At 43.1% G+C, this 9,501-nt stretch overlaps 1 non-coding gene across 1 annotated transcript; it reads right to left on the bottom strand.

Moving 5' to 3' along the window:
• Window positions 1–622: 622 nt before the first annotated feature.
• LOC120365413 (U4 spliceosomal RNA) lies at window positions 623–763 on the bottom strand. Its single transcript, XR_005580356.1, has one exon. It is a non-coding gene; the product is annotated as a U4 spliceosomal RNA (small nuclear RNA).
• Window positions 764–9,501: the final 8,738 nt, after the last annotated feature.

Raw genomic sequence — 9,501 nt, 5'->3', positions numbered from 1 at the left:
TTCGAGACTGATCTGGCCAACATTGGAAAACCCTGTCTCCACTAGAAATTCAAAAATTAGCCAGGCGTGGTGGCAGGTGCCTGTAATCCCAGCTACTCTAGAGGCTGAGGTAGGAGAATCGCTTGAACCTGGGAGGCAGAGGATGCAGTGAGCTGAGATCACACCATTTCACTCCAGCCTGGGAGACAGAGCAAGACTGTCTCAAAGAAAAGAAAAGAACGGAATAGTATAGTTTTGTTGCCAGCAAAGGGGTCTTGTCCCAGACTCCAACAACGGGATTTTGGATCTCACACGAAATGGAATTTATGGTGAGCCGCAGAGTCTAGTGACGTTAGGAGAGTTTGTTAGCCACTGCTAAGTTACAGAGCAGGGAGTCCTCAGAAAGCAAGAGGAGGAACGCACATGTTTTAAAGAAAAAAATTTTTTTTTTGAGACTGAGTTTTACTGTAGTCACAATGACATGATCTCAGGTCCCTACAACCTCTGCTTCCTGGGTTTAAGGATTCTCCTGCCTCAACCTCCCAAATAGCTGGGATCACAGGTGTGCACCACCATGCCCCACTGATTTTTTTGTATTTCTTTTGAATTTTAATAGTTTTATTTATTTAATTTTTTTATTCCATCCCTGTAGAGACTGCCAAAAATTGTCAATGCTGAGTACATTTCCAGTCGTCATGGTGGGGTATTGGGACAAGTTTTCAATTAGTAATAATAGTGAGTTGGATAAAGCTCATTGGCTTCAATACTGCCACTGTGCAAAGCTATATTTTTGTATTTTTAGTAGAGACTGGGTTTTGCCATGTTGGCCATGCTGGTGTCCAACTCCTGGCCTCAAGTGATCCGCCTTCCTCAGCCTCCCAAAGTATTGGGATTACAGGTGTGATTACTTAATGTTTACATTAATAACCTATATAAGTAAACTTAATAACCTATATAATTAAACATTAAGTACTCACACCTGTAATCCCAGCACATTAACGTACAAACAGGATTAATGTTTGTTTATATGGGATATTAAGAATAGTGTTGTCTCTTACAGAGGATTGTGATCAGTTTGTAGCAGCCTATTAGTATTATTACTTTTCTATGTTACTATTGATTTTAACAATAACTTATGCGTGTACTATTATCTTTAAAGTAAAACTTATTTTTAAATTAAGAATGCTTTTTACTTAAAGTACTGGTATATTTTTATACGTTTTGGGTCATTATTTAGTTATTAACTTGTTCCTGCAACCGTAAATATTTTATAACCAAAGGTGCTCAAGCCCTAAATATTTAATCCAACAAATTTAACTTGTGTGTGTGTATGGGTGTGGGTGTGTGTTTGTGTGTGGGGGGGGGGGTGGGTGGGTGTGTGTGACAGGGTCTCACTCTGTATTCCAGGCTTGAGTGCAGTGGTGTGATCATGGCTGGCTCACTGAGGCCTCAAATTCCTGGGCTCAAGCAATCCTCCCACCTCAGCCTCTTGGGTAGCTGGGACCACAGGCACGTGCCACCATGCCAGCTAATTTTTATATATTTTTTTTAGACATAAGGGTCTCGTTATTTTCCCAGTCTGGTCTTGAACTCCTGATCTCAAGTGATCCTCCCGCTTTGGCCTTCCAAAGTGCTGGGATTACACTTGTGAGCCCTGCACCCTGACCAGATTTAACTTTTTCTAAAGCTTTTATTTAAAATACACTGTGGTTAAGATGCCTATGACAGTTTTGCATTTTGAGTGTGAAGACTATATTGAGTGAATTTTTTCATAAGTTGTAAAATATACATCCATGTTTATTTCATTCCTATGGTGTCCAATTAATTGTCCCTTCTTCCTTTTTAGAAAAACCTAGGCTGGTGGGCTCCGTGTCGGTTTGCATTTCCAGAACGATAGCGCTGAACACTCTGCGCTCGGACATTAAGTGGTGCAGCGGGACGGCCACCAGAGGGCGCGTGTCCTCCGCCAGCGCTGTGAGCGCGAGGGCCCTGCAGTGTCCCTGGCCACCAGCAGAGGGCGAGCTGGAGCAAGGCGGCATAACTGCCTAAGGGCCAAGCTCCTGTAACAAACAGAAGCCCCGCCTTTATATAGGCTTACAACTCGAGATGTTACACGTGAAAGGGTCTTGGGTTTACAGTTTTAGAAATTACATGTGAAAGGGTCTTGGTCCATGGAGTAGGTGTGGGGTGGGGGTTTTAACTTGTTTAAGTTAAAACAATGCCTTCCGGAAAGATTCCCCCACACCATGCCTGGATCTGTAGGAGGGTGATTAAGGTGGTGCCCGGTCGGCCAGGCTTTACTTCTGTTGAAATGCAGTGTGGAAGTCCAGGGGGAGGTGATCCTCGATGGTCCGGTTTCCGTCCTCACCAGGTCACCTCTTCCCTGCACACGGCCACTCTCCTACATGGGCTACTTTCCAGTCTCAGTCATAATCGCTCTGAGCAACTGTGGAAAGAAGACAGCTATGGAGCCTCTCCCTTGTCCAAGTCACTCTGCTGATGGACCTGCATAACTCGTCTCACGGAACCCTGGACCACCCTGGGAAGAATACCTCTGGCCCTGTATTTCAGACAAAGACTATAAGGCGATTGCGCACAGTGGCTCACACCTATAATCCCAGCACTCTGGGAGACCAAGGCAGGTGGATCATGAGGTCAGGAGTTCAAGACCAGCCTGGCCAAGATGTTGAAACCCTGTCTCTACTAAAAACACAAAAATTAGCCGGGCATGGTGGTGGGCACCTATAATCCCACCTATTCGGGAGGCTGAGGCAGGGAATTGCTTGAACCCAGTGTCAGGTCTCCATATGCAAACCTGGAGCCTGAAAGTCTGAAGTCCTGCTTGCCTCCTGATCATCTCCCATTCTCTACCTGCTTTCGCCATTGTCCCTGCTCACCCAGTGGAGCTTCCCTGGAGAAGCCCCTTACCCAACCCTGCCATCTTAACTGCTCTTAAGATAATGTGAATACCTCTCACTCATCCTGTCATCTTAACCCTCTTCCGCCTCACCCCCACCCGCTACTGTAAGTGTAACTGATCTTAATCTCTGTAACTTTCCACTGCCCACCCCAAACCTATAAAACCAATTCCTATCCCACTGCCCTTTGCTAATGCCCTTTTCAGCCTTAGCCAACCTGCACCCAGGTGAATAAGCAGCCATGTTGCTCACACAAAGCCTGTTTTGGGGGATCTCTTCATTCAAAGCTTGCATTTTCAACACCCAGGAGGCAGAAGTTGCAGTGAGCCAAGATCGCACCACTGCACTCCAGCCTGGGCAACAGAGCGAGATTCCATCTCAAAAATAAAAGTAAAAAACAAAGACTATGAGGCTATTGGGACTAGGTTCTCACGTTCACAGGGTGCGATGAGGGCCTCCTGATTACAAGATCCAAAGTGTGACGGGCACTTCCATTTAACATGTACATATATTTGTCTGGAATCTATGTATGAGCATTTGCATGTGTCAAATTTTGCTAGGAATCTCACATATTATCTTTTATCATAGTCACAAAATTCTGTGCTCTTCAGTATAAATACTTGCCTTTTTATAGTTGAAAGTTGGGGATGCAGGTGATTTTCCACACAGCGAGCAGCTAAAGTACTCCCAATGTGGTCTTCACCATGCGTTGGGATTTCCTCGGGGCGGCTGTCAAAATATGAGGGAAACATTAGGGAAAGCTAGAATTTTATAGTCTCTAAGCCAAAAATATATAAAATTAGCCATATAAATTTGAAAAAGTCCAGTTTCTTTGTGAGATAACAGTATAAAACATGTTATTTTTCAAAATTTGAAATAAGTTGGGAAGCTCTGCAGCCCAGCCACTGGCGGATGCACTTCTGCAATGTTGCACTCCAACATTCTCACTTCTGTGTCCTGATTTCTTCCCAGGTACTCCTGCTGAGTTTGAGCCTCAACAAGGAACTCAAGGAAGTGCCAGTTAACACACTGAAGTATCTTTGCCTGCCTGGTTTGCAAGATGAAAAGGACTGATAAAGTTTACTGTTGGTGAAAGCTACAGGCACTCTCTTGCTAATTCTCAACCCTCACTAACCCTGACCTCACGCCACTCTTCCCCACAATCCCTCAGGTATGTCCCATTTCTGCTCAGTTTTATCCTCCAAACTTCTCACCTTTAATGCTCTAAATACAAAACCAACCTATAGGCAATCCCAACCCCAATTTAATACTAAATTACACTAGGAAATGAAATTACAAGAACAGAAAGGCATAGATCAATGTCTAGCATAATTGTACAATTAATAATGCTCAACAAAATGATCATAATCTGACACTAAGACATATTTGAAGGATTACAGACCATGATCACTACATCCTTTTCTCAGAAAATCAAGCTGGTTTTGCATACTAAAGCCAACCCTGCAACCAAACATCAAATAAGCAGAAAGAAGAAACCCAGGTGCTCATCTCCATAGAAGCAGGAAGTACTTTCCACAAAGCCAACACCATTTCATTGTAAAGACACCCAACAAACTAGGGATAGGAATTTTTGTTAACACAGCAATCGGTCTCTATGCCAAATCCATAACTAGAACCATCTCCATTGTTAGGGCCATATATGACAAAAACACAGCTAGCATCATAAACAATGGGGAAAAGTTAAAAAGCTCTTCCTCTAAGATCTGGAAAAACTTTGGCTACTTTTACCACTTTTATTCATCACAGTACTGGAAGAGCAATTAGACAGGAGAATGCAATAAAAGGCACCCAAATTGGAAAAAAGGAAGCGAATTGTCTCTGTTTGCAGGTGAAATAATCATATATATATATATATATACATATATATATATATATACACACACATATATATACACACATACATATATATACATATATAGATATATACATACATATATATACATATATACATATGAGAGAGAGAGAAAACCCTAAAGATTCTACCAAAAAAAATCTTGTAGAAATAATAAATTTACTAAAATTGAAAGACACAATATCAATATACAAAAATGAGTAGCACACCCATGTGCCAATAGTGAAACACCTAAGAAAGAAATCAAGAACGCCACTTCATTACAGCAGCTACTACCTCCACCAAAAAATGATACCTAGAGATGAACTTAATAAAAAAGGTGAAAGATCCCACAATGAAAACTATAAAACATAGATAAAAGCTATTAAAGCAGACACATGTAAATGGAAAGATGTCCTATGTCCAAGCACTAGAATATTGTTAAAATATCTATATCACCCAGTGTGATCTACAGAATGAGCACAATCCCGTTAAATTACAAAATACATTCTTCATAGAAATAGAAAAAAATATCCTAACATTTACATAGACATGTAAAATACCTCAGACAAAAGAATCTTGCATAAAAAGATAAAAGCTGGAAGCATCACACTACCTAATTTCAAAATACACTACAAACCTATAGTAACCAAAACAGCATGGAATTGGCACAAAAAAGGGGGCCAGGGAGAGACAGAGATGGATAGAGATAGATGAATGACAGACAGACATAGACAAATGAAACAGAATAGAGAATTCAGAAATAAATTCATGCATTTACTGTCTACTCATTTTTAACAAAGGCACCAAAAAGACACCTTCAGGAAGGACAGTCGCTTCAATAAACTGTGCTAGGAAAACATAGCACCCACATGTACAAGAATAAATCTAGACCGTTATCTTACCGTATTCAAAAATCTACTCAAAATAAAGCTTTAAATGTAGGACTTGAAACTACCAGAGGAGGAAAAATAGGATAAATGCTTCATGAAGTTGGTTAGGACAAGGGATTTTCAAATAGGCATTAGAAGCACAAGCAACAAAACCAAAAATAGACAAAGTGCGATTACACGAAATGAAAAGGCTTCTGCAAAGCCGAGGAAGCAATCAGCAGCACGAAGAAACGATCCAGAAAACGGAAGAAAGCATTTGCAAACTATGCATGAAGCAAGGAGTTAATACACAAAACGTATAATGAACTCAAATGACTCGAAAACACAAATACAAATAATCTGATTTAAAAATCAGAAAAAGATTTACCCAAAACCTTTGTTCCCCACCGTTATTTCCCCAACTTCTTTTTCCAACCGCCTTTGGCCTGCTCCCTCTGGCCACCCTTTCTCTTCCTCCGTCTACCCCAAAACGTTGTCACCATTTTTCCTCAAGTGAAAGCCTTCTCTATGCTCCCGCTCACGACGGTTTTCGCCATTCATCTCCCCCAAAACTCGTCTTCACTGCTTTTCCCCACCGTTTTTTCTCCCTTTCCCTGGCCACGTTCTTTTTCCCCCTCCTGCTCTCATCGCCCTCTTTGGCTCCTTCATCTGCACAAAAACATTCCCCCGTCTTTTCTCGACGCCTTCTCCCCACTCCCGCTGCCCACCACCTTTTTCCCCTTCATCCTTGCCATCCTCTTTCCCTTCTCAATCTACCCGAAAACGTTTACCCATCCTCTTTCCACAAACCCTTCTCCTCCTGCTTGCCACCGTTTTTGTCCTCCAGATACCCCAAACCATACTCCCCATCGTCTTTTTCCCAACCCTCTCTCCCACTCCCACTCACCACCTTTACCCTTCTCCCGCTTGCCACCCTGTTTTCCCCCTCCATCTACTTAAAGACTTTCCTCCTGTCTTTTCACAAAACCTTCTCTCCCTCCTGCTCGCCACTATCTTCCCCCTCCCTCTCTGCACCCCTTTTTCTCCTCCCACTTGCCACCCTCTTGCCCCCCCACCTCCATCTACCCCAAGTCGTTTTAACCACGGTCTCCTTTCTCTGTCTTTCTTTTCTTCCAATTGTTTTCACAAATCTCTCCCTCCTGCTCACACCCCTGTTCCCTGCTCACCATCCTTTTTTTCTTCTTCTCACTTGCCAAAGACTGAGACTCCATTTCAAAAAAAAAAAAAAAAAAAAGGAGAGACTGTTAAATGTGCATAGATATCTTCATTAGTCATCTATTTTCTGTTTTCTACATATCTTGAAAGGCAGTCCCAAATGGCAGGTAATTATCTAGGCTGTAAAAATAAAACATACTTCCTCTTCCCTTGCCTGGGAGACAAGAGGGAGACTTTGTCTGAAATTTAGAAAAAAAAATTACAAAAAAAATTCTTTTTTTTTGAGAGTGTCCTGCTCAGTCGCCCAGGCTAGAGTGCAATGGCGCGATCTCGGCTCACTGCAACCTCTGCCACCTGGATTCAAGCCATTCTCTTGCTTCAGCCTCCTGAGTAGCTGGTATTACAGGCACCTGCCACCATGTCTGGCTATTTTGTATATATTTTTCATATTAGCCAGGTGCAGTGCTGCACACCTGTAGTCCCAGCTACTTTGGGGGCTCAGGCGTGAGGGTCACTTGAGGCCACGAGGTGGAGGTTGCAGTCAGCCGGAGATCTCACCACTGCATTCCAGCCTAAGTGACAGAGCAAGACCCTGCCTCTAAAAAACGTTTTTAAATTGCTCTTGGAATTATGACTCATATATATATTCCCTATGGTTTCCAGGATATCAAGAAAAAAAAAAAAAGAGGCAGAAAGAGAGAGAAGAAAAGGAAAAACTGAGCAAGAATGGAAGAAGGGCGGGGCGCAGTGTCTCACACCTGTAATCCCAGCGCTTTGAGAGGCCAGGCCTGGCCTTTTTGTGATTGTTTTTTAGATAATCAGCTATTTTTAGTGTTAAAGTATTTTATGTGTGGCCTAAGACAAGTTTCCTTCTTTTAACATTGCCCAGGGAAGCCAAAAAACTGGATATGCCTGCTTTACGTCAAAAATAAAAATAAATAAAAAGACAATCTACATTTGGAATGCCTAAAAACACTACCAGCTATGCAAAAATCTTGAGACTCCACACACATACCCCCCACACACCACACACCACACATAACCATTTCCACCTCACACTGCCCCCCTACCATGCCCACCTCACACACCACGCACATACCTCGTATACACCAAACACAAATTTTCTAAATACCGCTACAGGCAACCTCGAGCCATAGGGTTCAGGGTTCGTAATATCCGGGGGGCGGGGCCCGTGGGAAGTTGCTCGCCCTATGGCCGGGGCTGCGGGCAGGTGCCTGTAATTTCAGCTACTTGGGAGACTGAGGCAAGAGAATTGAGAACACTTGGTTTTCTCCCCCTCATTAGGGTTCAGAATTAAAAGTCCACCTTCACAGGCAGTAAGGTAATACAGGTAAATACACCATCACCCTGTTTCAGCTGTTAACATGTTTAGGGGGTTAGGGGTGATTTCAGACCGCACAACCTTGTGCCACACAGTGGCATTCCTGGGCCACAGGGAGACATTTGATTGCCATGTTGTGATCTTCTCACTGAGTGTAAAGGCAGTCTTGTTTCATTTTGGATTCTTTCTTTTCTTGGTATCTTATGAAGGCACTTTGAATTTCCGGGCATATAATAATTTTTGGTTACCTTTTAATCACTGGCTTCTAGCACAATTCTGTGATCAGACAGCTGCTGTGAAAGTGAAAAAAATCATTTTCGGAGCAATGGCGCTTCACTGCGCTGCTCAGGCTGGTCTTGAACTCCTGGCCTCAAGCGATCCTCCTGCCTTGGCTTCCTGAAGTGTTACAGTTACAAGGATGAGTCACTATACCTGGTCACTTTTTTAATGCAGAAGAGTTCAAGAAACAATATCTCTGATAAAAACACCAGATAAACTCTTGAAGTGCTACTTTTTTTCACTCTCCGTTTTTTCCCTTTGTCTCTTAACATCAAATTTCATTGAATACCTCTAGATACAACTTTCCAATTCTCCTTTTTTTTTCCCTCCCCCCTGAAGATAGACTGTTGCTCTATCTGCCAGGCTGGTGTGCAGTGGAGCGATCTCAGCTCACTACAACCTCTGCCTCCTGGGTTCAAGCAATTCTCATGCCTCAGACTGCCCCGAGTTTCTGGGATTACAGGCGCCAGCCACGATGCCTGGTTTATTTTTTTTTATTTTTAGTAGAGACAGGGTTTCACCATGTTGGCCAGGCTGGTCTCTAACTTCTAACCTCAAGCACATGCCGGTAATGCCAGCTACTTGAGAGACTTACACAGGAGAATAGCTGGTACCCAGGAGGTGGAGGTTGCAGTGAGCCGAGATGACACCATTGTACTCCAGCCTAAGTGACAGAGTGAGACTCTGTCTCTAAATAAATAAATAAATAAATAAATGCTTTTTTTTTCCCCTGCCACCCCAGACTTCTGGAAAAGGAGTTTGGAGCTGTGCCCAAGGATCCCAGCCTTTGCCCTCAATTGCAAACAGAGTGGAGTGTCTCTTAGCTCAGGAGTTTGTGCTGCTCAAGAGGTTGCACAAATGCAAAGTTGAGAAACACTGCTTGCTGAAAGGGATGTAAAAGGCATAGGACAAACCGGTTGTCCTCTAAAGCGGAGACATTTCTGTTCTGTGCTGGGCTAAGATCTCAGAGAACGCAGGCAGGGAACACGTTTTGCCGGTTTCCCAGTGAGAGACCCCCTGTGGTAAGAGAGGCTCTTCTCTCTCCACCTGGTGAGTTACTTCATCTCTTTGGTACCCAATTTT

The sequence above is a fragment of the Saimiri boliviensis genome, chromosome 10 (assembly GCF_048565385.1).
Source record: "Saimiri boliviensis isolate mSaiBol1 chromosome 10, mSaiBol1.pri, whole genome shotgun sequence".
NCBI lineage: Eukaryota > Metazoa > Chordata > Mammalia > Primates > Cebidae > Saimiri > Saimiri boliviensis.
Note: the sequence above shows the minus strand (reverse complement) of the source record. Positions and strands in the feature narration are given on the sequence as shown.